Source organism: Augochlora pura, chromosome 9, assembly GCF_028453695.1.
Source record: "Augochlora pura isolate Apur16 chromosome 9, APUR_v2.2.1, whole genome shotgun sequence".
Lineage (NCBI taxonomy): Eukaryota > Metazoa > Arthropoda > Insecta > Hymenoptera > Halictidae > Augochlora > Augochlora pura.
In genome coordinates this window covers 5,237,330-5,263,566 of record NC_135780.1, presented here as the reverse complement: position 1 = coordinate 5,263,566, position 26,237 = coordinate 5,237,330, and the positions used below count along the sequence as shown (strand labels likewise).

Here is a 26,237-nt window from a genome sequence, read left to right as displayed (position 1 = left end):
TTTTAACTGTGTGAGTATTTCAGTGGTTGAAGTGAGGTTAGAAAGTTAATATTTATCATAAGGGTATTAGAACTCTTTAAAACATTCTAGTCAAAAACATTCTAGTCAAATTCAATTTATTCAAATATATTACAAGAAAAATGAATTTTCAAGATTGGTGAAAAATTAGTGTCACCCATATTTCGGTGACGCGGCGCTCAACGCGTTAAACGACAATTTCATTTCTTCTCCCTTTTCGAATTTGTTATTTATCAGGCTATTCAAAATTCGTCTGCTAAGATTCAATTCAGACTGCCAAGGGTTAAAATTCACTTCTGAAGAGAAATGAGTTTTTCTGAAATTTACTTAAAACTCAGAAATAACCAAATTTATAAAGAATATCGAATCGACATTTTTACAACGAATTTTGTTAAATTTGTAGGTTAGGTAATGAAGTAGTGCTCGTCACGTGTAAAATATGGGCGCGTAATAATAATTATCGTTTTCCTCAAAGGAATTAACAGCTCGATTAAGTTCTCGTCGCCATAAAAGTCAACGATGTTTCGTCAATAATTCCTAACAATGATCGAAAAAAGAAGAAAAATGTAGAAACCGATACCGGCTATACAAGCAATGGTTAATCGATTGCCATGAAAACCGTGCGTTCGGTATAACATCGAAACCGCCGCGATTAATAATTCCAGTACTGTGGTTCCATTAGTGGCTCAACTCAGAATCCCAACAAATTAATGGATTTTCACGCGAGGTTGCCGAGTAGCCGCTATCTCCAGCTCTCGCGCTCGCGCGCGCGCGCGCGCGCACGGGCATACAGGAATCGGCTGTAAAACAAGCCACGGCAAGTGGCAGAGAAGGCTTAAACTTCGATTACGGTATGTCCCGTTTTGGAAAGCGTGTTGAAACGGTTTCGCGTGATCGATGCTTTCGGCCGTGCCACGAATAAGCGGGGAGGGGGACGCATAATCGCTTAATCCAACAGCATCTCGGTACCGTGTAAACGGCCCCGGAATCGTCCCGGGCCCCCCCGATAGAGAGAGAGAAAGAGAGAGAGAGAGAGAGAGAGAGAGAGAGAGGAGAGGGGCTACGGGACGCGTGGAAAGGGACGATTCCCCGGTGAGGTCTATTGCTTTATCAGTGCAAATGGGATGCCAGCGTGTTTCCATTAATTCAAATCGCGGGGTAGAATCGCCGCGTGGAATGTCCATTAAAGACAAGCGACGATGTCGTTAGCCTGTCCGCGTGGCAACGTACTTGGCGACCGGGGCGACCGTATTGGAAGAACGGTGTTCCGGCGCGCGGGGCCCCGGAGAAAAATCACGGCCCGCTGAGAGGGGGGGGGGGGGGGGGGGGGGGGGCTGTTTTTCCTTGTAGTAACGGTTTTCAGCGGTGATCACCGCGAACCGGCGAGATCGTCAAGCGTGGATAATGTCTCGCCGGGACAACAACAGAATACGCGAGCGCGCGCGCGGTTCCCGATAAATAAAACGCTCCTAGGCTTTCTCCTTGATCAACGGCGATCCAATCGCGAGATTTCTCTGTTACGTCTCCGCGACTATCAATTTCATCGGCGGATATGTTACTCCCTCTATGCTGATCTATCATCGCCATAAGCTGGCGCATCGGACGCGCTATTATTTCTACGACTAATTCATTCGATTGCGAATACTTTTCGTACGAATTAGAAAAGCAGTGAGCACGTTCTGTGCCAAACTATTTTTGCCTGACTTGTCGTTCAGGCCATTTGATATTTTGATTAAAATATTCAATAATTTTTCATATAATTAGAATATATATATTATTGATGAAATTTTAATTATATGAAAAATTATTAAATAATTTTAAAGTCTTAGCATTTAGTTGAGAATAAATTGAATTTAAGTATTGAAAAAGATTAATGTAAATTATATATAAGTAATATTAATTTTTTACCTTTCTATCAGGGTTAATTTAAATATAAATGAAGATATTATTTGTTTCGAAGATAAAAGAGCTAATTTTATATAATCTTTTAATTATAAATATAGAGTTGGATGTAAAAAATAATTCGGTTTTATTGATATCCAATTTTTTTTAGAAATGAATTTAATTCATATATTAAGTTTATTAAGTAATCAATTTAATAAAATTTTTTTGATTTACAGGTTTAATATAAAGAATCAAGGGGGCAAACTTTAGATTTAATTTATAATTAAGGATCTATTTCATAGATAATTAGTTATGAAAAGAATGTAAAATAAAATGCCAAAGATGTCACGGAAAAAGGATTTCCCCTCTTCGAATTTCTCTGTTCGGTTCCGTGACGCGTGGATTCGGGTCAATCGGGACCCGGAGCCCGCAGCGAAGTGGTAATCAAGCCAGACGAATGAGAAATGTTAATCTGCCTGGACGAATGGTGTTCCCTTTGACCAATTTGTTCCCGATAAAAGGAAGTTCGAAGCGGTTTCGACGCGCGTCTTTTTTCGTCGTCGTCGTCGTCGTCAGGTTCTTCAATCACCGGTCGGTCGCCGCGAGTGGTGCGCGCGCACCGTTTTCATAGGGGAACGAAAGAACGAAAAACCGAGGGCACTACGACGACTGCCAATGATCATGCAAGTTATGACTCGGTTTGACGGAAGGGAACGTCGGGGCGAGGGAAAAAAGTCCCGAGAGGGAGGGGGGGAGGGAGACGCGAGGAAAAAGGAAACGAGGCGAGGAAAAAAGGCGGGACGCGTAACGCGTGGTACTTTGGCGCGCGGGTTTTTTTTTTTTATTTCACGCGCCACGCGTGAACACGAAATCGTTTAATTCGAACATAGCCGCGGAGAGTCGTTCGTGAGGAGACCGAGGATGCCCGTGAAATGGACGTTCCGGTTTATCAGTGCGCGAGAGCGCGTTGCGCGCGCGCGCCGTGGCTTGTTTCCATTAATTTGCGTTGCAAGGCAAACTCGTGCCATCGGAATGCCCGTCCGCGCGCGAGTCGTTAGGCCGTGGAAGGCGAAACGAACCCGAGCTAATTTCGTTACATTGTTGCTGATGTACGAAGCCCGGGAATGCGGCGGCGGGAATCGATATTGAATAAGTTGCACGGCCGATGAATTACGCGCCGTTACGGATTTTCGGCTGGCGGACGCGCGCGCAACGTAACCAGCGTAATCGACAGGAAACTTATTATCTCGGTGCCCGTTTGCAGTACTTTTTTATCTTTGCAGTTGTAATGATTAAATAATTTTCGATTGGAATAATTTGTTAGCGGAGAAATGAAATTAATGATAAAATCAATAGTATGCTTTCAATTGCATCAGCGCTTAAATATTAGTAGCGAAAAGACAGAATTTTATTTCGACTTAAAAAGACGAAATAACAAGGATATCGTTAGAAACAATAATCATTGTCAAAAATCATAATGACGAGTATACACGTCACAAGAAAATGTCAATGTTACGTCTTATAATAAAAATACTTCTACGATTTTGGTCAAAATGCTTATGGAATATATTCATTAATTTCGCACGGTTTAGAACAATTATAGAAGAACTAACAAACAAACTGCACCCAGTGCGATTGATAAAATGTATGATAAAATTTATCTTCAAAATATATTGACGCAGCCGAGTGGTTAAAGTACGGCGAGGGGTTAATTTATACGCGATTGTTGAACTGCGCGCCCATGCGAACCTGTATTCTTAAAGGCGGACACGCGGAGAAACTGAATTCGAATAATAAAATTTTATTCGCCGCGTTAATAGGTCCAGAAGATTAAAAGGAAACAAGAACACGGGAGCCTAGGCAGCGGTCGCAGCCAGTTATTTTCAACGATTTTTCGTGAACAATAAATTCCCACGGATTTACGGTTATCGATCCGCACGATTTAATAATCGTGTTCACAATGTTGTAAAATTTTATTCCGGCGTATATTTTATGAAACAGTAGTGGAAACGATCGCACGCGCGCTTATCAGAGGAAAATTAGTTCGATATCGTTGATCATAGTTGCACAATTTCGTTAATTGTATATTAATTATTATACTGTAAAATCTAGAACACGTTCGTACGTTATCAAGTTGATAACTGGATCTGCACGCTACAATATTGATACACAATATTGATATATTTTTAAAATATTTTATACAATATTGAAATATTTTTACAATATTTTAAAATATTTCTCCAATATTTTAAAACATTTTATACAATATTGATATATTTTTAAAGTATTTTATACAATATTGAAATATTTTTTAAATATTTTATACAATATTAATATATTTTTAAAATATTTCTACAATATTGAAATATTTTTACAATATTTTTAAAATATTTTATACGATATTTTAAAATATTTTCGCGGCCATCTGCAAACGAAATCGTTTTCGAGTCGTTTTCAGCTCGTCTCCGAAGGAAACCGAAGTGATTCATAGCGAAGACATCTGTTTCCATTCGTTCGTAGACTCCGTTAAGAATTCATCGCCGTAAATATTAAATACCGTCAGTATATTAAATACCACGTCCATAAAATATTAATTTCTCCGGGACTGATTGATTGCTAATATCAGAGATCCATCAGTATCTGGTAACGCGTTATGATGGATTCGGTATTCGCAGAAGCGCGAGGCGCGAGCGTTCGCGGTATATAACATAACCTAACTCATATATATCTCGTTTCGAGATATTTAATGAAATTGCATCTGCATAAATTAAAATATATTTATATGCGATCTTTTTATTTAGAATTTTATTAGTCTTGATTAATGGAAATTTATTATAAATATGAAATTTTCTATGAATTTCATAGGAAACTGTATTTAAAGTTTGCAGTGACTTAGACCATTTTCGAGCGCCGTTTTCAAGTTACGTTCATATAATTTCTTTAAATTTTTTACGTAGGCCACTTTCATAATTAACACTAAATGAATTCCATATAACGTTGAAATTACAACCACCATATAATGCTTCATTTTCGACGATATCGTAAAAATTACATTGAACAAATTCCGCTTAAAATAACCGATGAACTCATTCCGTTTAAATTTTGACTTGGATCAATTTTTGTAATTATGGACACGCATACGAGTTCCATGCTATAAGTCCTAATCGGTGGCCGGGCTGAAACGCACGAGGATAATTACGGTTAATCCGGTAGAATAATGGGGGAACGGGACGCGGCGAGCTTGTTCAATTGAATACGCGGCGAACGGAAATATTCATTTTCCCCGCGAACGAAATCATTTATCGTCACTGGCGTACGGCCGTTAGACGCGGAAGAAATTTCGCCGCAAAGGCAAACAGATGCGTACGCTCCCGCTGGCATCTTTCCTTTGATATTTCTTTTCCATACGGCGACCGTGTTCGCGTTCGCCGAGCTTCTACGATCGCGCTCATGCGTGAATATGGGAATCGCTTCATTTAAGTCGCCTTCGCCGCTGCCCGTCATGCCCGCGTAAAGAGAAAGAGGGAGGGAGACGCGCCCGCGTACAGAAACGCCTCGTCCCAGATGTTATCCGGACACGCCAATATTCCACGGAATAATTAAACGGTATCGAGGCTGTTCGCGGCCCGATAAATAATCTTCTTTACAATGCCGTTGATTCATTTATTCTGTCCGTTTAGCTCCGGATCGTACAGCTGGTATTCGAACACGAGCTTGTAAACAGGGTAGCTCTTTTCTCTCTTTTTTATTAATCGTGCTTGTTTTACTTGTTACGTTTATGATAACAATTACCGGGATAAGATACCGAACTGCAAACACGTTGGAAATATTGATTCGATGATGCAGCTTCTTTGCGATTCGTTCAAGTTATTGCGAGTAGAAATTCATTTTTCTTCATTATTAGTCGGTTGGATGCTTTTCATTTTGCATGAGAATTTACGGGTTAATTATTATTGGCTAGTTTCATGGAAATGTATTTTAGGAGAACTGGGTATTATTGGCACTGTGTATTGACATTATTGAGACATTATTAAGAGGATGAGATATGTATTTTATAATTTTTATTTATAGTCTTAATAATTCTGTATATTTAATTTTTTTTAATAATTAGACTGCGAGCGTTGTTTAGATGAAAAGAATTGTAAAAATATTGTGAAAAGAGAAGTGGATATTGAAATCGGAAAATGATACGTGTAATAGAAAATAAAACCTAAAAATATTAAATATTAAAATCAAAAATATTAAAACTAAAAAAACTTTTAAATTTTACAGCTATATAAATTAATTACCAGATAATATAACAAAACTTCGTGCACCCAAAGATAATATTTAATATACAGTTACAGAAGGAAAAATTGTTTGATGCATCGAAGGCACAGCTATATTGAAATTAAATTACTAAAAAAATAAATAAAATTTCTCTGTGACAAATATAATGATCGATAATTGAGAAACTATACACAATTGACTGTTTCAGTTTACCTGAGCACACAAAGCTTGCTTAGTTGCTAATTTCGCGAATTCGTCCAGAATACATGGAATTTTAAAATTGTAAAACGACGAAAATTAAAATTGCAACGACGCGTGAAAGTGCGAAATTGAAAACGGAAAAATTGGAATTGTCGAGGCAGTACTTTAGCAACCAGTTGCGGACGGTGTCAGTCGCTCGCTGCGTTAAATATCGAGCGGGATCCGCGGAATGGTCGCGGAGAAAAGTGCGTCGCGCGTTCGCGGGACCGAGGCGTTCCGCGGCGAGAGCGCATCGCATCGGTGGTAAGGATAAAGAGATATACGTAAGGAAAGGACGCGCGCGCGTTCCGCTTTATCAGCGGGCACGGCATACCGCGGCGTGTTTCCATTAATTCGCGTCGCGGGGCGAACTCGTGCCGTTGGAATGCCCGTTGAAGCCGAGGAGAGAAGTCGTTAGGCCTGCGTGCCGTTCGGCCGGGCAACCGGTTTTCCCATCGGTGATTCGTCGTTAATTCGCCGATGGAGAGTAAGTAATCGCGCGCGGTACCAACCGACCACCTCGAGTGTGTTACACGGTTACGTTCGCGCCGCGCCTACCTCGGGGTTGTTCCGATTTTCCTCGCCGATAAGCCCCGCGTGCCCGCGTCCAAGAAAAAAGAATAGAGAACCGAGAAATTCCATTCACCCCTTTCCGCGCGAGAATTGTCGCCTGACTCGCGAACGACGCTGGAATCGCCGTCGCGATTCTTTTTCTCGAACGAAGTTACTTTTTTCCAAATTCGAACGGCTTGAATTCTTTCAGACGCTGAAACGGACTTGACAATTTTTCACCGCCGATACCAAGCTTGGGAAATTAAAATATTCGATTTAGGTAAATCGAAAAATTTAGTTTCACCATTTAAATTACTATATTAGCGCGAAAAAGTCATTTTTTAAAATTCATTTCGTAGATGAGTAAACCGATTTTTATCAAAATTACAATTGATCGCGCTTTTGGTCGACTATTGTGAAGAACTAACATTTTCCCTGTCTTTAATTCGTTTCATTGTAACTCGGAACAACGTTAATTAAATATTGACATTGCTTCTTAATATTTTTGATATTTCAACGAAATTTTCAAACTAGCAAACTATGACTAAGAATCGAAGAAAATTCAAATTATTTCAATTCAATTGATTCAATTTCTGAAAATTTATTCCGTAGGTTAAGCGTCAAAATATTCGTCATAATAAAATTCAAAAACTGTCAAAAATACTTTCGTTTAGTTTTACCCTAGTTTTACCATCCCATTTGTCTACCTTGCCGAGGCTTTTTTCTTCGCGTTCGATCGCGCCTCGTCGAACGATTGACGAAATCATTTCGATTTGTCCAGAAGCTGTAGAACGATCGGAGGTCGAGTTTATTGATGTTTTCAAGCGTGTCTCTGGAAACTGTTTGACGTCAGTGTCCTACAATACTGCCGTAGAAACTCGACCTTCTATTCGCGGCTCTCTTTAAAGGTCTTAAAGTATTGACGATAACGTCTCCTTTATTATCAACTTTCGGCCACGTATTTTCGGAAGCGTTCTTCTTATTTTTTGATTTCGGGTCCAGTCTCCTTTTAGCTGTGACTTTGTTTTATTTTCTCTATCGAGAATGCGTCAATATACTGGATTCACAGTAGAAAGGTAATTGTAAAATTTATATCTTCTCTTTTAGATAATGATAAAATTCTATATCTTCTTTTTTATATAATTATAAAATTCTATATCTTCTTTTATATATAATTATAAAATTCTATATCTTCTATTTTATAATTATAAAATTCTATATCTTTTATTTTATAATTATAAAATTCTATATTTCCTCTCTTATAATTATAAAATTCTATATCTTCTCTTTTACAATTATAAAATTCGATATCTGCTCTTTTACAATTATAAATTTCTATATCTTCTATTTTACAATTATAAAATTCCCTATCATCTCTTTTATATAATTACGTCATCCTAGTTTTGATTCAATTAGTTTTTCAATCTTCGTGTTCATCGTTTCGAATAAAAAGTTCGCGAAACTATTATCAAATTAATTATGTCTCAGTTCTATAAATTTCAATTGTTAGTATTTTACGAATAGCAAAAATTATTTAGTTGCATCGACAATTAGTTGATAAAACGTACACTGGATTACCAGTTGAAGTAAACGCATGAACTCACCGAAGAAGTTCGCCAGCATAGAAGTATAGGCTCCTTCTGTAACCAGAAAAAAAGGTACATCTTATCCTCGGTTCTCAAAAAAACTGTATATCAGTAAAATATCGCATAAGATAAATGTTTATTAAATTCATTAAAATACGAAGCAATTAATTTAGGAAAGATAGTAAGTAGACGATTCGGTAAAGTGAATGTTTACATGATTGATTTACTGCTCCGATTTTGCTATAACTAAAATTAAGAGAAACGAAAACTGATATTAGCATCCATGGAACAAGTAAAGTTCTTAATTTAAGCAATCTCTGCTTGTCATCAAAATATATAGCTATAACCTAATATTTAAAAATAAAAAATTAATATTATTTGAAATAGTTTTCAATTATCAATAAGTTGTATGCATCACAGTCAGCGAATAAAAAATACTGAAAACGCAAGAGGACTCTTGCGATAACAATTAATTCAGCGATTATTTTCGAAAAAGTTTCAAAATCCATTCTCGAACTTCAGAAAATCGACGGACGAGCCCTGCCGCCCCAAAAACCGCGGACGCAAAATAAAAATCATTTACCTCGCACATAACAAACTGGAGCGAAAGAGACAAATATAATTCTTGCTCGAATAATTTCAACAGTTTACGGATAATTATTTTTAATTACTTTTACACTATTGTGCCTCCCATACATATATCGTTCCTGGCAGGTACGTAAAATCCGCAGACGAATGATCTATCATTGGATTTTCTAGTTAGCGACGCGTGAACGTGCCGTACATAGTCCCGGGCCGCTTATTAGTTTTTCCCGCGAGTTTTACGATACTCGAAGGGACTTTGAATACATGTTCGCACCTCGCGCGACCCGCGCGCAAGTGTGTTTGGCGACCGAAACGTTCTTACGTAGAAACGATCGTACGTGGGCCCAGCGGCGAAGGGAGGACGGCGGGGGACGGTTCGCGCGCGCGGCTGGTGCGTGTGGCAAACAAGTGGAAACAAGAGGCGACCGGGGAGAGGACGATACACGCGAAAGAGACACTCTCGGACATTATACGCGCGCACGCGCGATGAACGGCTCGTATTATTATATTTTACCCCGGGCCCGACGCGGAAACACCGCGGGATAATTTGCGCGCAACGAGCCGCAATTATTTAAGGGTGTGCATAGGTAAGAAAGGGGTGGTTGCCGGCTCGGTATAGGGCAACGTCGTTTTAGCCGCTCGCGTTACAGCCTCTATCGATTCGCGTCGACTTCGCCGCGTCGCCGTCGCGGAACGAGCTCGTTGCCTCTTTTCCTTTTTTTTCTGGGAACTACTTTTCAGTAACTAATAAAACCCTCATCTAACAGCGGCTGCTCCCGCGCCTCCACTCTCTCTTTCTCTCTCTCTCTCGCTGTCTCTCTATGTCTTGGATCACGCGTGGCTCCGCACGCTTTGCGTATTTGTTACAGGCTCTCGGCGTGAGAAACCGCGGCGCGAAGCAACAATTTCAATTCGGACGTCGTTCGCGCAAGGTAATTATAAAATTCTATATCTTCTCTTTTATAATTATAAAATTCTATATCTTCTCTTTTATAATTATAAAATTCTATATCATCTCTCTTATAATTATAAAATTTTATATCTTCTCTTTTACAATTATAAAATTCGATATCTTCTCTCTTATAATTATAAATTTCTATATCTTCTCTTTTACAATTATAAAATTCTATACCTTTTCTTTTATATAATTATGTCATCCTAGTTTAGATTCAATTAGTTTTTCAATCTCCGTTCGCGCAAAAATGATGGCAATCAACCCCTTGCACCACTTGCGCGAGCAAGGAGGCTTCCTCAGAGATGGAAAAATGTTTATACGTAACAGAATAAATGAACCTTAACCCTTTACACTCGAAACTATTTTTATTATATTTTTATATAGCTCACTAGCAAGTACAGTGCTTGTTTTAACAATCTGTAAATATAAACGAGTTTGATGTTATTACAGTAATTTTCAGAAATAGTATAACAATTTTTAGTGGCGACTCTGAGGCGTGCAAAGGGTTAAGCAACAAATATTGTCTATCGATTTCTCATGAAAACTAAGGAAGAAACATAAGAGACACCCTGATATAATCCTAATGAAGCAGAACGGTTGATACGTAACCTAATAAATCAACCTTGGACAACAAATATCGCCTATCGATTTCGCATGAAAACATAAGGAAACTAATATATAACAAATAACCCTAATAATTTGCACGACAACAGAACATATAGTATATTGGACACGCGACGTAGCAAGTTATTTGGTTAATTAGAGTTTGCCCGTAAGGACGCTCGCGAATGTCATCAAACGTTGCTATAAGATAATGCAACGGAACTGTAAAATATTGATTTGAATTAATTGGCAGTTTCCCTTGATATCGGTCTCGCCACGTTCGCCGGTGGTATGTGTGTGTGTGTGTGCCCTATAAGCGACGAGTAGTTTTTTTTCCAGTGAATGAGAAATTGAGGTCGCGAGAGACATTCGAGCGAATTCCTCGCAATACACAATTGCTTCCCTGCTATCGAAAACGGAGGAAAAAATTATAAATGTAAAACGACTCCGCTGGTGTACACCACCGATCGATCTGAGTTAGATTGGAAACGCAGGCTCTCGTTCTTAGAACGTAAATGAGAGTTTCACATAATAATATTTAAGGTGTAGGAATGCGTGCTACGTACCACAATCGTCGTAACAACTAAATATCAGCGACCAGTATCTAAAACAGCTGAATGACGTCTATGCGAAACTTACTTAATGGCCTTGTTATTCGTGCGTCAGTCCGTGATAATAAATTACACCACTGTAAGTGTAACACCGTGAAGAATAGGAAATCGAAGGTTGACCGTGGTGTCTCTGATGTTAAGAATTAATTGTGTACTATAACTATTGTGTACTACCGAAGTAACCGTAGCGAGAAACGCGGTTGTCTCGGATGAAATCGATAACAAATGAAAATATATTCGTTTCTGCTGAATATTCATAGATAGCATAATTAGTTTAATTGTAACGTGTAAGCTTCAGAACAACTAATTTTATTCTTTATTTTTTATTTGTTCTTTTCACTTAGTATAAAGCAAAATAATTAATAAATTAATTAAAATTATAATTATTCTAAGTGTAAAAGAAATGAGAACTATTCGCTGGAAAATGAGAATTTCGCGTGGAGTCGTCCCATTTTCGAATGCATCACCGATGATGAAACACCCAGTATAAATCGTCTTCTAACCTCTTCGGGGATACTGCCATTTATTATTTATTATTATTATTCTAAGTATAATGCAAATGAGAATCAGTTGAAAAACTATTCCCTAGAAAATCAGAGAAAAGAAAAATTTAAACAGATCGCGTTCCCACCACAAAAATTCACCCCTGAAGAGGTTGATGCAACGTGCAGTGATTTGGCGGACGCTTGCTAAAACAAGGGACGTATCTCGGCATCGTTATCATCGTAGGAACTAACAGCCAGCAACTACTCTCCCGTCAACCATTTTTCGATATGATTTCCCAGCGAAACGATTCCGCCAATAAATTTCATAGAGCACATCCCCGCGGAGTTTTATCCAGGAGAACACACTGTTAAAGGTAGGAAGTTTAATGGGAGGATATCCAGTATATAAGTGCTACATAAATAACAGCGGGGTCGTTAAAAACTTCTTTACTTCCTTCCTTACTGCCCTTTAAAGGCGCAGATATAGGCGGCCCCGTGTTAAGAATGTACCTACATGCAACACGGCACTTCGTTTCGAGAACGTTTCGAGCCTTCGGAAAACCTTGAAATCACGAGGCTAATCATTTTTCTTTTCTGGGTTCCGGCAAAGGTTAAGCGTTACCCCCGCGCGCGCGCGCGACACCCGGAGTTTTCGTAAATCGTTTAGGTGGGGTCGGTGGATCGCGTCGAAAATACAGAGGAAACGGCACGTATGCACTCGTGGAAATGCACCGGCGGCTCTGGAAGCCGCTCGCGGCCGGCAGAGGGAGGGGGGAGGGGCGTCAAAGGTGGCCGGAGCACAGCTCGGGGGGTGATTATGAGCGAGTAAGTACCGCCGTCCAGTTTTTACCCTCCTCCGTCCCGCGGTGACCGGTCCCTCTTCTCTATCGCCGGCGACTACCCCCGCCACGTTTGCCCACGACTCAACTAAACCCCCAACGGATCAATACGCTAAAACATTGCCGCGCGTCGGGACGCCGGCGTGTAAAACCCGAAAGAAATAACACAGTGGCTCGGTGTTTTCCTTCGGTCACCTCGTGACGTCCTGCTGCTGCTGCTGCTTGCTGCCCGCCCGCCTGCCCGCCTGCCTGCCTGCCCCTTTCCTCCCCCTATGCGCGCAACGCTGCTAACAAACTTCCGTTCGTCGTCCATTAGTTCCCACCGCCACGGCCCCCGGGGCCTTCGTCGTTCGGTCACTGATTAAAATTTTCGGCCCTTTTGTTACCTTTTTTAATGCGCCGAACGCCGGTGTCACACACACACATACGCGCGCACACACAATTGGCCGGCGGAATTGTCTGCTCGAATTTAGAAGCTCGTTGCTGGCTGGGTGGCTAGATGCGAGAAATGTGACAGGCTGACGCATCGAGCGTCGATTATTAACTGTAACAATTGCCGCGGATAGCAAAGTTATAGCAAAGTCTGTTTTGCCGTGATACAATCTTGCCATTTCTTTGCGACGAGTGCGAAACCAAGTGCGGCTAATTAGTTGAGAAGGATTTATATGTACTTTGATATTTTTTTGTTGAATCGATTGTTTTATGATTTAAACGAAATGTAAGGAAAATCGAACTATAGTATAATTATTGAAACTAAGTAACTGAGAGCTAGTTTCACTATTTCGAATTTTGAACATTCTAGTGATATTCAGTTTGTTCAATATATTGAAAATAAAATGAATTTTGGAACCTAATTTTAAAAGGTTTTAGGGTCATTTATATGTCCACCCTTTGTACTCGGATCTCTCAGGGACATAATAAAACAGCTGAAAACAAATTATGATTTCTGTATTAACAATTTTGGTATAACAGAGCAATTATTTCCAACGTAATACCATTGCATATTTTATTTAAAATCTCACCGATTACTTTATGCATAATCAAATTATTATTGTTGGTAAATGATCACTAGATTGTAGATTTTATGCGTTTGTAACCACAAATGATTGGCCTAATGCAAAATAGCAAAATTTACACCGATCTTATTAAACTCATTAAGAAAGAAAATTAATATTCAATTAATATTGAGGTTAGGTTTAATAAAACTACGATGAATTCAGCAACGATTTCCTTCGTTTCTCTACAACTGCGGTGCAACTTGGTACAATTTCTTTAGAATACGAGTTTATGAATAAAACATGATTGCTCGAATTAAGTCTATCATGGAAATAGATGAAATCTGAGGAAAGATATTTTGGTCAACTATTTCTGAGAGCGTGTGCGAAGGTCGGCACGCGTTTATTAGTTGTAGAAAATTGCACGTGCCTCGACGTACATTCTATTGCACAGCGAAAGCTCGAGTAAACTCATATATTTGAATGCAAGTATGGAAACAGTGAGGGCTAGCCCATAAGGTATACTAATTTATTATTGTTACGAATTTAGTACTGTTCGAATTAACAATATTGTAATATCGATAGCGATTTCTTTTACATTATAGTGACTCGACAGTTATCTTTTACTTAAGGCTATAGTTTAATATAATATTTCAGATTAGTGGCAGATTTATTTCCAGTTATTGCTCTCTACAATCTGAATTATTAGTTATTGATCCGACAATTTATAAAATTTGAAAACTGTCCAGTGAACAGAGGGGACTTGCAGAAATTAGTTAAATTAATAGTATATTATATCAATATACTATTAATAATAATAAAATATATTTAATAGTTATGTTTCTTCACAGATATATATGATACTTTTAAAAAATGAATATGCTATATTATTTCACGTAAAGCGATTCGGTTCATCATTCTATATTGGTCAGTTAACTAACATTGTGCTGTCACTGCAGTCTGGTATGGCAATCTAGAACACAACTGGCGGCTAATTGAAATCACATAGTCACTTCAGCCGCACCCTGTACATATTTTTAGCATTGCATCACATCTCTGGCCCACATACGAACATATTTGTCTAGCAACTTCAAACAAAAAAAGCTCTATACTTATATCATAATCCGTGAATCAAGATTTCGCGATGAATTATTTAATTGCCGATTCCATTTTGAATTTCGTGAGAACGTACCCTGACACATTTCTAACAGGAGTAGAGAGAGTTTCCATGGGCGAGGTGTACTTCGGTATTTGCAATAGGATAGGTTACCGCGGTTCATCGATTGTTTACTTTCCACGTCGACATTATCGTTCTACCCGTCTGACGAAGTTTCCTCCTACGTCTCTTACGTAACTGTAGCACTCCGGCTACTACAACTGTCTTTTCCCTACTTTGTTAATGGAATACTTTGATTCGTATCCAGTTTGCATTGAAACGCGAGGAAGTGAACTGTAGCGAACATTTTTCTTTAAACCGATAATATTCCATGCACCGTTGACAAAGTAGAATTTTCTATTATTAAGAAATAAATATAAGCGCAGATTAATAATTTGTTCAGTTGATTGCTAATTCTTATTTTCACTGAAATATTAGTCAAATCATTTATTCGTATATTCTATTGATCGGTAAGCGTTGCTCTTCCTCAATTTGGCCATATTAAATCAACCCTTTGGCCACTCGAAATCATCTTAACTGCGAGACTATCTTTAAATTAAATAAATATTGAAAAATAAACAACGACCCTCCTCTTCGTCTTCTGCTCCATTCGTACATTGCTAAATATTACATAGTATTATTAAAATATTTCAATTACTCTGATATTATAATTAACAGTTAATATTTATTTTATAATATAATTTTATAATATATATATATATAATTTTATATTTTATAATATATATTATAATTAATAGTTAATGTTTAATTAACTCGTACATAATGTGCCTCCATCGAAGTTACAGACAGTACACTGTACGTCATCCTAATGCCTGAAAGCAACCCTTAAACGACGTCCTTATCAAGGAATTTCTAATCAAGAAATTTATCACACGTTATGTACACAATGTTCGAAACTACGGAACTAAACAGCACCGAAACGCTCGTGTTTGCGATCGATGGATCCAAGCGTTCGTCTTTTTTTTCGTGGAGCGGTGGAAACGTAGTATACTTTAGATAGCGGGCTTTCGAGGAGCACAAAAGACGGATGAAGAGACGTCCGTGGCCTACCGCAACCCACGTAAGGCACCGGTTCACTCGTTTCTTTCTCCATCCACGGAAACGAACGTGAACGCGCGCGCGCGCGCGAGCGAGCACGCACGAAACGTACGCAGGAACGCACATCGTCGCAGACACCGGTCAATCTTATGGTAGCCGGGCCTCATGCGCGCCGCGCGCGGGGACATATAACGTTGCCTTTCCCAGGACGGTCGATATATCGATTGTCGTAGACGAACGATAGACTGGCACTCTGGTCGTCGACCAAGAGTACGAGAGAAAGGGGGGCCGTGTCGGAGGGGAATCGAACAGCTCTACCAAGGCTGATGGCCGTGTGTGTCTGGCCTGTGGTCACTTGTTGCCTTCCACCCCCGGGGGGCTGCTGCTGCTTCTGCTGCTGACTTTGTCCCTCTGTGTTTGGGGAACGCTTGTCCGTTCTGACCGCCGACAAACTATCCGCGGGGCCGGAGAGAGAGAGAGAGAGAGAGAGATCTTTCTCCTGTCGATTGGATCAGCTTCGAGGAATTCCAGGCTGCTGGAAATTCTGGTGTCCACTTTCCTTTTTCCTCCTCACGGACCGGCCGCTTGCCGCAGGTCAGTCACCGGCCGATCAACACGTGCCGATGCCGGAGGACACTGTAGAATTTAGGCCATCGGCCGCGCTTTTGGCGGGAATGTACCGGGCAGTGTAACATGGACCGAGTAGATGGATATTCTTCCAATTCTGAATGGGTATAGCGGAGACTCTGATATTTGTGATTACAGCAGGGGATAGGAAATTAATAATATTAATATTTATTAGATCCTGCATGAAATCTGTGTCACGAGTCTGCCCTTTAATATAGTGTAGTTATAGGTTGAGAAGTATTTGTTGACACGTTCCCTGTCGAGCTGTGCTTAGTCGACTCTTTATTCTGGTCAATCGAAGCTTTAAAAACCAAATTATTATATTTATTAATTATTGTCATTTTAACTATGAAATAAACACATTATAGTCCATTCTTTTGGTGGAAATTAATTCTTCGATTATAATTTGTTAGAAAATATCGTTCCAACGCATTATACAGGCGTTTAAACCTGCACCAACAGTGGCACGGAATGTATTAAAATACGGGTTATAATTTTAACATTGCGCATTTGCGATCACTTTCATCCCCTATTTAATGTTGCATCGACACTATATCGTCCATTTCAGTAAATTCTGCATCAACGCTGGAACTATCGATCCAGAAAAGCGACAAACGTGTCTTTCTCTGATTCGAACAATTTCGTATCTATTTAAACTCTCCGCCACTGTTATTACAACGCGAACGTGAACATACTCTTTAAAAAATTAAACAAACGCGAGACTGGTTACTTTAACCGGTACGGTGGGTTTACAGCGTCAGCCACTCGGAATTCTAGTCTTCTTTTTTTTTTTTTTTTTTAAAAACTTCCTGTTAGAAACTAAGGTCTTAATTGGCGGTGCATCGTTGCGGCATAGAATGGTTAACCCCAGGGAAACTAAAGGGGGTTCTTCGACCCTGCCGGGTTATAAAATGCAGCGAGCTATACCGCGCGACCAGGCGGGCCGCTGTAACGAACAAATAATGAAACGGGATAGGTTTTATCGATGATACGGAGGAAGCCGCGGGAACGAAGATAGTATTATGAATGTTTAATTAAACTATTTCTATCTGCCGGCTACAGAAATGACTTCCTTCCTTTTTTTCACCGCCACGCGACTCTTCTAACAAAGCGAGCGTTAACTCGGCTCCAACTAATATTAAATCGTCGGTATTGAATGTTAAGCTTGCTCTAACTTTAGACCGATGGTTTGAAATAGACTACACTTACGTCCGTGTATTTCGATGTATGTACAATGAAACGAAGAGTTGCTATAACAAACGTATCGTAATATATTTTAAATTACGAAATATATTACGTAATAATAATATTACGTAATTGACGTAAATGAAATTTTTTCGCGTCCGTTTTGGAATTCAGTTTTCAAAGGATGTTTAGTATAGTAAAAATCTTATTTGGCTAATAAATAATTATGTTGAATATGTGTAAAGAGAAATATTTATGCCAGTCGTGATGAATATACATGCACAATTATTCTTTTAAAATTGACATTATAACGAAGCATCTATTTTTAAAAAAATAATCGATCAAAATCTAAGCAAGGTTTATTGTGCTAGTGCAATCTTTTGCAGTCGTCGTGTACTATTTTCCCGGCGGCTTTTATTTATTATTAAACGCGACGACGCTCGCTGTTCCAACTCGGTGTGCAACAAGATATTTATTTCAACAACCCAACCTTTGAAACTACAGATATCTCCGGACTATATTTTAACAATATTATAATATATTTATTTTCAGCCTCACGGCCAAGAAATAGGACTCGGTTTACAAAAACCTAACTATATATATTTTAACAATTTAAACACGTTCTAGCCGACTCCAGACTGTTGCTTTATTAAAGCTGCTAATTTGAATAAACGAGTAAACTCTATTTAAATAAAATAAATTACGATCTGAGAAACTCGTATCCTATTCGGCGACGAACCGTAACCTTTCCTCCGCGCCCAATGTTCATCTCAGTTAACTATCGATTCGAACGGGGTTTGATTTCCCTAAAGCCAACGTATTTATTGAACGTAAACCGTTCGCGGCCCAATAAGTGGACGTTGTAAAAATTACGCGTTTATCTTATCCGTTACAGGCTTCCACCGAACGTCCGGGCCTCGCGACGCCAAAACGGCCGGGGCACGGCGCGAGAAAAAAAACCGACGAGCCCTAAATCATTCCAAAAGGATTCCAATCTATACGGGCTGTCGATTATTCAATAATTTTACGTGTTCGGTTATGTCCAGCGCCGGCGATCCGCCAAACCATTGAACGCGACGCGTCGAGAGCCGCGCGTACCCGTGGAGAGCTGCGCGCACCTCAGATTATCGTTATCGTTGTCAAGGTAAGGCACGGCAAACAGTCGATAATAGCGCCCTTACTGTCGTTCGCCTGTTACCTCTCTCCCCTTCCCCCCCTCTTGAGTGGACTGACCGACACGCGGGGACGCGCTCCACAACAAACACAGATGTCTCGGTGCCGTTCGACCAAGATTTTCCTTATCGTTTACGTGTCGAATTAGTGGCCGCGATTATCGGCGGCAGGAAGAAAGTCGCGGGCACGGAAAACTCGCCTAATCGTTTTTCTCCTCCTCAACTTTGTTTCCTGATAAAAAAAGGAAAAATAGGAGAGATCTCTCGCTCGGTGGCAGAGCATCGTTGCGTGTCGAGGAGGGCCTTTTTTGTCCGGGCATCATAAACGTTTCCGGAATTCCTCGATGGTCTTCAATAAAATCTGGCGAACGTAACTGTTCCCGGCCGATCATTATTCACGGTGGAGCGTCGCGCCGTTTTATGGCCATAATTAACGCCCGAAGCGACGGTGACAAGAGCGGCAGTGGCGGATATCTACCATCTTGCGCGTGAATCGCCGTCAACGCTTCGCGCACTCTTTTTTAATTACAGCCGCCAATTATCTCGCGTCGCATTGTCGCCGTTTTAGTGACTGCTCAGCAGCTCCACGTATTGCGCGATCTGTGGTATTGTTTCGATCGGAGAACCTGGAAGCCGGTCAATTCTATCTGTTCCGCTGAAAGGAATCGTAGCCGTTTAATTTAGTTACGATCTACGTGGTAATTAATTTCCACGGTCACGTTTCCACGCTGTATTGCCGATTTAGGGGACGCCGATTGCAGCTACGATTTTTAACACTTTGCCTAAGGACTAATTCAGATTACTTCGATTCACTCGTCGCCTTAGGATTATTAGAAAATTATAAATTTTCAGGGTTTAGCAATCTCGTCGTTAGTTGTCATGAATTTTTAATCATGTTCCCCTATTTTCATGAAATTTCGAAGACAGATGCGAATAAATGTCATTGTTCGTCAATTTTTGGCCGACAATCAAGTCCGTTATATTCATCTAATTCGAAACCGTGCGATTTTTCTCTATTTTCGCGATTGAAATTGAGGTTAGAAGAACGTTTTTTCGAAGACGTCTCGATCATTCAAACAGCCTCAAAACGGGAACTAGAGGCACTGAGAAAAAATCATTTTTAGTCTTGCATTCGAATCCTTTTGAATCACTGTAACACGGTAATACACAAGCAAGAGAGATTTAAAAGATTTAAAAGATTTACAAGATTTAAGCTGATTTTCCAGGAGTGAACATCTCTATTTCATTATTTCCGGTGGCAAGAAAATTCTTCGAAGCGTTGTTGGAATTTCAAAAATTACTATAACAAATCGTATAATTTTTGGTCGCAATCATGAACCGTTCAAGAAACAAACTAAATTGGCATCGTATCAACGAACTGTTCGGTTTCCTCCCATTCAACGCGAATTAGCTAATTGTGAGAACCAGCGTAACCGTTGGATACCATTTTCCCCTAATTTCGCGAACGATCTGGAACGGTCCGCGGTTAACAACCGCTAAAACAGCGAAACAGGATCAACAAAAGGTCTCCGCGGCGTGCGACGCTCGAGGAAATCGTTCCAGAAGATCGTTAGTCTGATTTTCTTCGAATCCCATAACCGAGCAGCGACGACGATTGTAGGTAGAAGCCGGCGCGCGGCTCTAACGACGTTTCTAGTCGTCGCGGTACGTACGTGGGAAACGCGCGCGCGGCACGGTACCGGGCAATGATTATATAATATTCAATTTTAGCATGCGTGCGATCCGTCTTAATCCAGCCATTACGTCTAATTGGTCGAGATTAGCTAATATCCTTGTAGTGATTAGGCCCGTGTCTGTGGCCACGGCTCGTTTAGATTGAAGCCAATTCCCCGGAGCGGCGCGCCGTGCATGTATTGACTCGACGTCGGCGCGCGCGGCGCAGTGAATCGATAGGCTGATCAAACATTATTATAGAGAGGAAACGTAAAACCTTTCTTTTCACGCGTACGCGGTCGCACGGTACCCGCGCAACTACTATAGATCCATTCAGCCTCACGGCGCGGCCCTTTCTAAATTCTTTCATTCGGAAAGGATTGGTTTAATTGCCTATCGGTAGAGACACCTTGCCAGAATTCGTATCGTATCCGGCGTCCCTTTCATTAAACGACGGAGCTGTTTGTTCTTGTCAAAACATCGTCGACGTTCACTTTTATTTCAGACCCACCGGCCTGTTCTCGGAGCTCTCGATCTCCAACGATCGACTCTTCGAGGCACGCGATTTTAACGCGTTGAGCGCCGCGTCTGCCAAATATGGACGACACTAATTTTTTACCAATCTTGAAGCTTTTAATTGTAATTTATTTGGAGATATTGAATTTAACTAGAATGTTTCAGATACAAAAGAGTGCCAATGCCAGCTTCTATAATAAATATTAACTTTCTAGTAATTAACTTTCTTTAATTAATTAAATTGTTTTAGCTACGAAATATATTATTATAAAACACACAAAAATTCAATGCATCGCATCGTTGGCCAAACTTAATAATAGCGTTAAGAATTTTTTAACGAATATTTGTGCACATTTTTATTTTCAGATTTATTTATACAGTTATCTGTTTGTGAGAAAACTGTTGCAATTATGATTCAGTAGAAACATTTACGAATTTTGTACTGGAAAAACGTACACGCTAACAATTTATTTCTGAATAGTTGTTCCTCGCGATCAAAGTGTAATCTAATATTTAATTAATATTACGGAGCCATTGTTCGAGTATCAATATTTTTAATTTCGCTAATTTCAGTTCCATTCGACGTTCTCACGAAACATAATAACATATCAAGCAGATCACTCGGAACACGTTCTAATATCGCACGTTCGAAACATTAATCTCGCCAGTTATGAATTGATAGATCAACGATGGGATTCGTACCGGATGGCACACTTAATCTGATCTCCTTGAATTACTGGCCAACCATTTGCTGCACGAAAAAATATATCAAAGGAAGCGAGTAATTACCAAAGAGACGCGCGCCGCCGTTATTATTTTATCGTTAGGTTCATTATGTGTCAAGTATTAAAAGCTCGACAATTCGTTTTCAGCGAAACCTTCTGCGATTTCGAATCTAATTGGAGGACGTCGTCGACGAGTATCGTTCAAACGTTGCCGCGGATTATATAACAAATTCTATCGTAAATATTCCAGTTACGTTTGAATTTAAATAAGAAATAAATAATAAAATCCTACGAAACAATTCAACATTGCTATTCAATTAATTGCGTAATATTCAGTGACTTCAGGAAATAAAAATCAATTTCGCTATTGTGATCGTTAAAATAATGTTGAAATTGTAAGTATATATTAATAATATGGAACATAAAAACTGAATATTACTTAACATTCGAATTTCATTTTCATTCACGTTACGATTGCTTTTACAATTATGTTTTTATTGTATAAAAAGATGTATAGTTGATACGAGTAGTTTAGGAAAATTATTATATTGTAGTTATTAGAATAATGATGAAATTGCAATTACATCTTAACAAAATTTAAAATAAAAAGATAATTGTAAAAACAATGGTAACGTAAATGAAAATGAAATTCGAATATTAATATTGAAAATATAAAAAGATGTACAGTCGATACGAGCAGTTTTGATAATTATTAATTGCACACGAATTTGCAACAAATGCGGGCGTACTCGCTTCGCGGCGAAGCTAACAAGACGAATAACGCGCGCGTCCCCGAGCATCGAAATCAATATTCAAAGGACTCCTAAACGGACTTCCTACTGCAATCCATTTTCCCCGGTTAGAAAAAAGAAAAATAAAAAGCCAAGCGTCGCGCGGCCTATCAATTATCCGTTATCGGCCTTAACGCGGCCTTATCAGCATAAACTCCGTGTGCACCCCGCCTTCTACAACGGCGCTCGTCCGGGCACGTCATATCTTACATGCTAGTTGAAGGAAGGAGGAAGATCTCTCCTTTCTGGTTTGTCGGGTACTGTTACAAATCTGGCCCGCAAAAGGGCGGGGATGTCGGCTGTCTTGTAGGTGCTACCAACTGGTCTGTAAAGAACCTATCCTCCCCACCCCTCCTCCTCCTCCTCCTCAACGCCGGGGGATCCTCGAGGTTCCTGTCTCGATAGTTTTATATTTTCCCCGCTAAAACCTTTCGGGGGCAGGGGCAGGGGGGGGGGGGGGGGGGCCGGGGGTCCAGAGAAGGATCGTCAGATCACTCTCGGTCGTCTCTCGTCCGCTCTGCTTCTTCTGCACACATTTCTCCGGTGCCCTCTGTCTCCGTTCGTTCGATCTGCCTCCGGCTAGCCCCAGGTAGAGGACGGGAGGACGTCCGAGCGAGACGGACGCCGCCGTAGAAAACGAGAGTGAAAGAGAGAAGGACGGTGGGTTTGGTACGGAAAGAGCGAGAGAGGACGAGAACACGGCCTGCTCGTCGACGCGTGCACCGGCACGAAAACCGCTCGTGTGAAGCCGGCATTATTATGGGCCGTTCACATACGGCACACAGGTGTGTAAACAAGGCGCGTCACTTTCGGCCGTGACAAGACCGCCGCCGCCGTCGCCGCCGCTGCGAGGACGGGGCGAGAGAGCGTCGTTTTCGTCTGCCTCGCCCGGGGAATCTCCCGTGGTTTCGCATCCTATATCCTCGCCGTGGAAAGATTGCGACAAGGAGATTGACCGCGGCTTTTCGGGGCGCGAAGCACCTTTCGCCCGGGGGACCAGCCCCCTCTCCCGTCCCCCCTCCCGGCAGATCCGCGCCGGCAGATAACGAGTGAAGAAATAATTAGAGGTGTGGATGTTCGGGAGTTTTAGAATATGCTGTTAATGCTTTCTCTCTCTCTCCTCCCCCTCCGGACGTGTCTCCTCTCGCGATAGCCTCGGAACTCGTTTTATCAGTCCGCGACGGTGTTGAATGGGTTTTCGGACTCGTTGCGTGCCAGCCACGCCGGATTTTTCTCGCAAGAATTTGTTGCTAAGCGTGCTTGGAATGCTTTGCGATGGTTCGTTTGTTTTTAACGAATCTCTTTTGATTTTAAACTGTACATCGTGTTCGCTTAATCACTTAACCCTTTTACGATCGAGTGGCGACTCTAAGGCGGCGGTAAAAATGATCGGGCAATATTTCAAAATAATTTTTGTTGTATTCATTTAAGGTTAGAAAATTGCTAAGAGCTGTTAACTGTTGCACGAGTCACGGGTAATTTCTTCTTCCAGGAAATTATGTCGATTAAAAAATTCCTAATCGTGGTAACAGTGAAGAAAATGGTACGGCAAGGAGTTAATCAATATAATGTTGTCCCCTTGCTGTATAAACTATTATTAACTAATTTTATGCTCTAAAAGTAATCTCAGCCAAATTTTTGGCGTTTATGCTTTAAAAGTAATCTAAGCCAAATTTTTGGATAAAATCAAATTTTTGGCTCTTATGCTTTAAAAGTAACTCTTATCAACTAATTATGTTTCCCAAAAGTCGGCCGAGAAGAGATTCGAAACTAACCTTCCGAATTTCCTAATTCCACAGGCAGGCAAACTCGTGATTCCAGAGGACTAAAAATTCTTTGTCGTTCGTAGAAGCTTTTTAGAAGCCTGGGGACACTTAAAACCAGGGCCAGCGAAAGATAAAGGGGGAAGAGGGCGACGACGAGAGTCTAGGGGCATCAGGGGCCCCGGCGAATCGTCAGAATAATCTCGACGAATAATCCCTGCGATCTAGATGCGTGTCCGCTGCGTCGCCGCCGCGGTCCTCGGAGTCACGGCAGCTTTCAAAAGTGACGGTTGGAGATACAAAAGGAATATCGTACCGTTCTGAATGGACTTTTCCAGGTATTTGACGGCGGAAGATTCCAGCGCGGAGAGACAGAGAGGCGAGGCGAGGGGAAGCGGAGAAGGTGTGAGAGGAGACAGAGAGAGAGGGAGAGAGAACCTCGTTGAAAAAGCCAGGAAGAGGAACGGGGCTGTGAAAGGGCGCGCGAACGAGCGAGCAAGCGAGCCATCCGAGGGAAAAAGTAACGCCGAGAGATGTGTGTCAGCGGCGGGGACGAGAGGACGTTTCGTGGCCCGCGCGCGAGAGATCATCTCGTGGAAGCGACGAAACAGATTTACTAGTCCGGCGAAAAAGCCGGGGCCACGGGGCCGTGGCAACTCGGATGACACCGGTCATTCTCGAGCTGGAATGCATTTCCATACATTAACCCTCCGCGTAGACATCGTGTTGTTCGCTCTCCTCTCTCTCTCTCTGTTTTTACTCTTTTTCCTTCTCTCTCTCACACTCTATTCTTATTTATTTTTTTCTTTAACTCTTGCTTTTATTCTCTCCCTCACTCTGTTTAAGGTTATGTATTTTATGTATATTGTCTCACTCTGTCTAAGGTTATGTATATTATGTACTCACTATATTATGTACTCACTCTGTTTAAGGTTATGTATTTTATGTATATTGTCTCACTCTTTTTAGACCGACTCTTTTTAGAGTCGTCAATCGATCGCGAAGGGTTGAAAAGGTGGAACGTTTTTAATCCCACCGTGCTCGTTGAAAGTTAATAAATTATAACAAACGCAGAAAAAAAACGGCCAAAAAGTTATGAAATTATAACAAACGCTCCGAAATGCAGACGCTGCCAGGCTAAAAAAAAGAACGCTTCATCAGGCAGAACGATGTACGCGGGACGTACACAGTCTTATTAATTATGCTCCGACTGACCTGACACGCGGATGTGTGGAGACGCGCCTGTGTGTACGTGTATGGGTGTGTGCGCGCGTGTGTCAGCAGAGGCAACGGACAAGGTGCCAGCCGGAGAAAAGCTCACATCAGTGAATCAGTATAAGTTGTATGGTCAATCCCGTCGATATCTCGGATGAAGATCGACGAACGAGCTTCGACGGCGAGTATAATTAATTACCGAATAAGGAGGAGCGCCGGCGGATACCACCCGGCGGGAACTAGTCAGCATACGCTCGTCATAATTCCGAGAAAACTCCCTTCGGCCGTCGCTCCTCTCGATGAATCCTATTGTGAAAAGGTTTCGCCCGATACTTGACACTTCCCTGTTCGCATCAGGCCGCTAAACAGCGCCCGATGTACCGGGCGTCTCGATTTTATCAACCCCCTTGCCGTATTTTAACGTGTCAGACTCGCGACGGAGATTTCTGAGAATAAGCTGGTGATTCAAATATGAAATAAAATAAATAAATATTATATATATAATAGTAAAATATTATATATATATAATAATAAAATATTGACGAGTTTATTCGAGTAAGAATAAAATTTGATTCCCCTATTATTTAAACATTCGAGTAAGCACGCAATAAATATAAAATTTCTTTCTCTTCTAAGAAATTAGTGCGATCGAAAAAATTCATGAAAATGAACTGCATGAATTATCTCGGAATTTAGCTACTTGGAATAAAAACTGTTTTAATATATTTCGAC

General features: G+C 40.7%; 1 long non-coding RNA gene across 1 annotated transcript in view; it reads right to left on the bottom strand.

Annotated features, from left to right (window-relative positions):
- The window catches only part of LOC144475340 (uncharacterized), a 105,624-nt gene that overhangs the window by 37,985 nt on the left and 41,402 nt on the right, over nucleotides 1-26,237 (bottom strand). The window contains exon 2 of the long non-coding RNA XR_013494856.1: nucleotides 8,568-8,603. This is a non-coding gene — a long non-coding RNA (uncharacterized LOC144475340). The remainder of the gene's footprint in view (nucleotides 1-8,567; nucleotides 8,604-26,237) is intronic.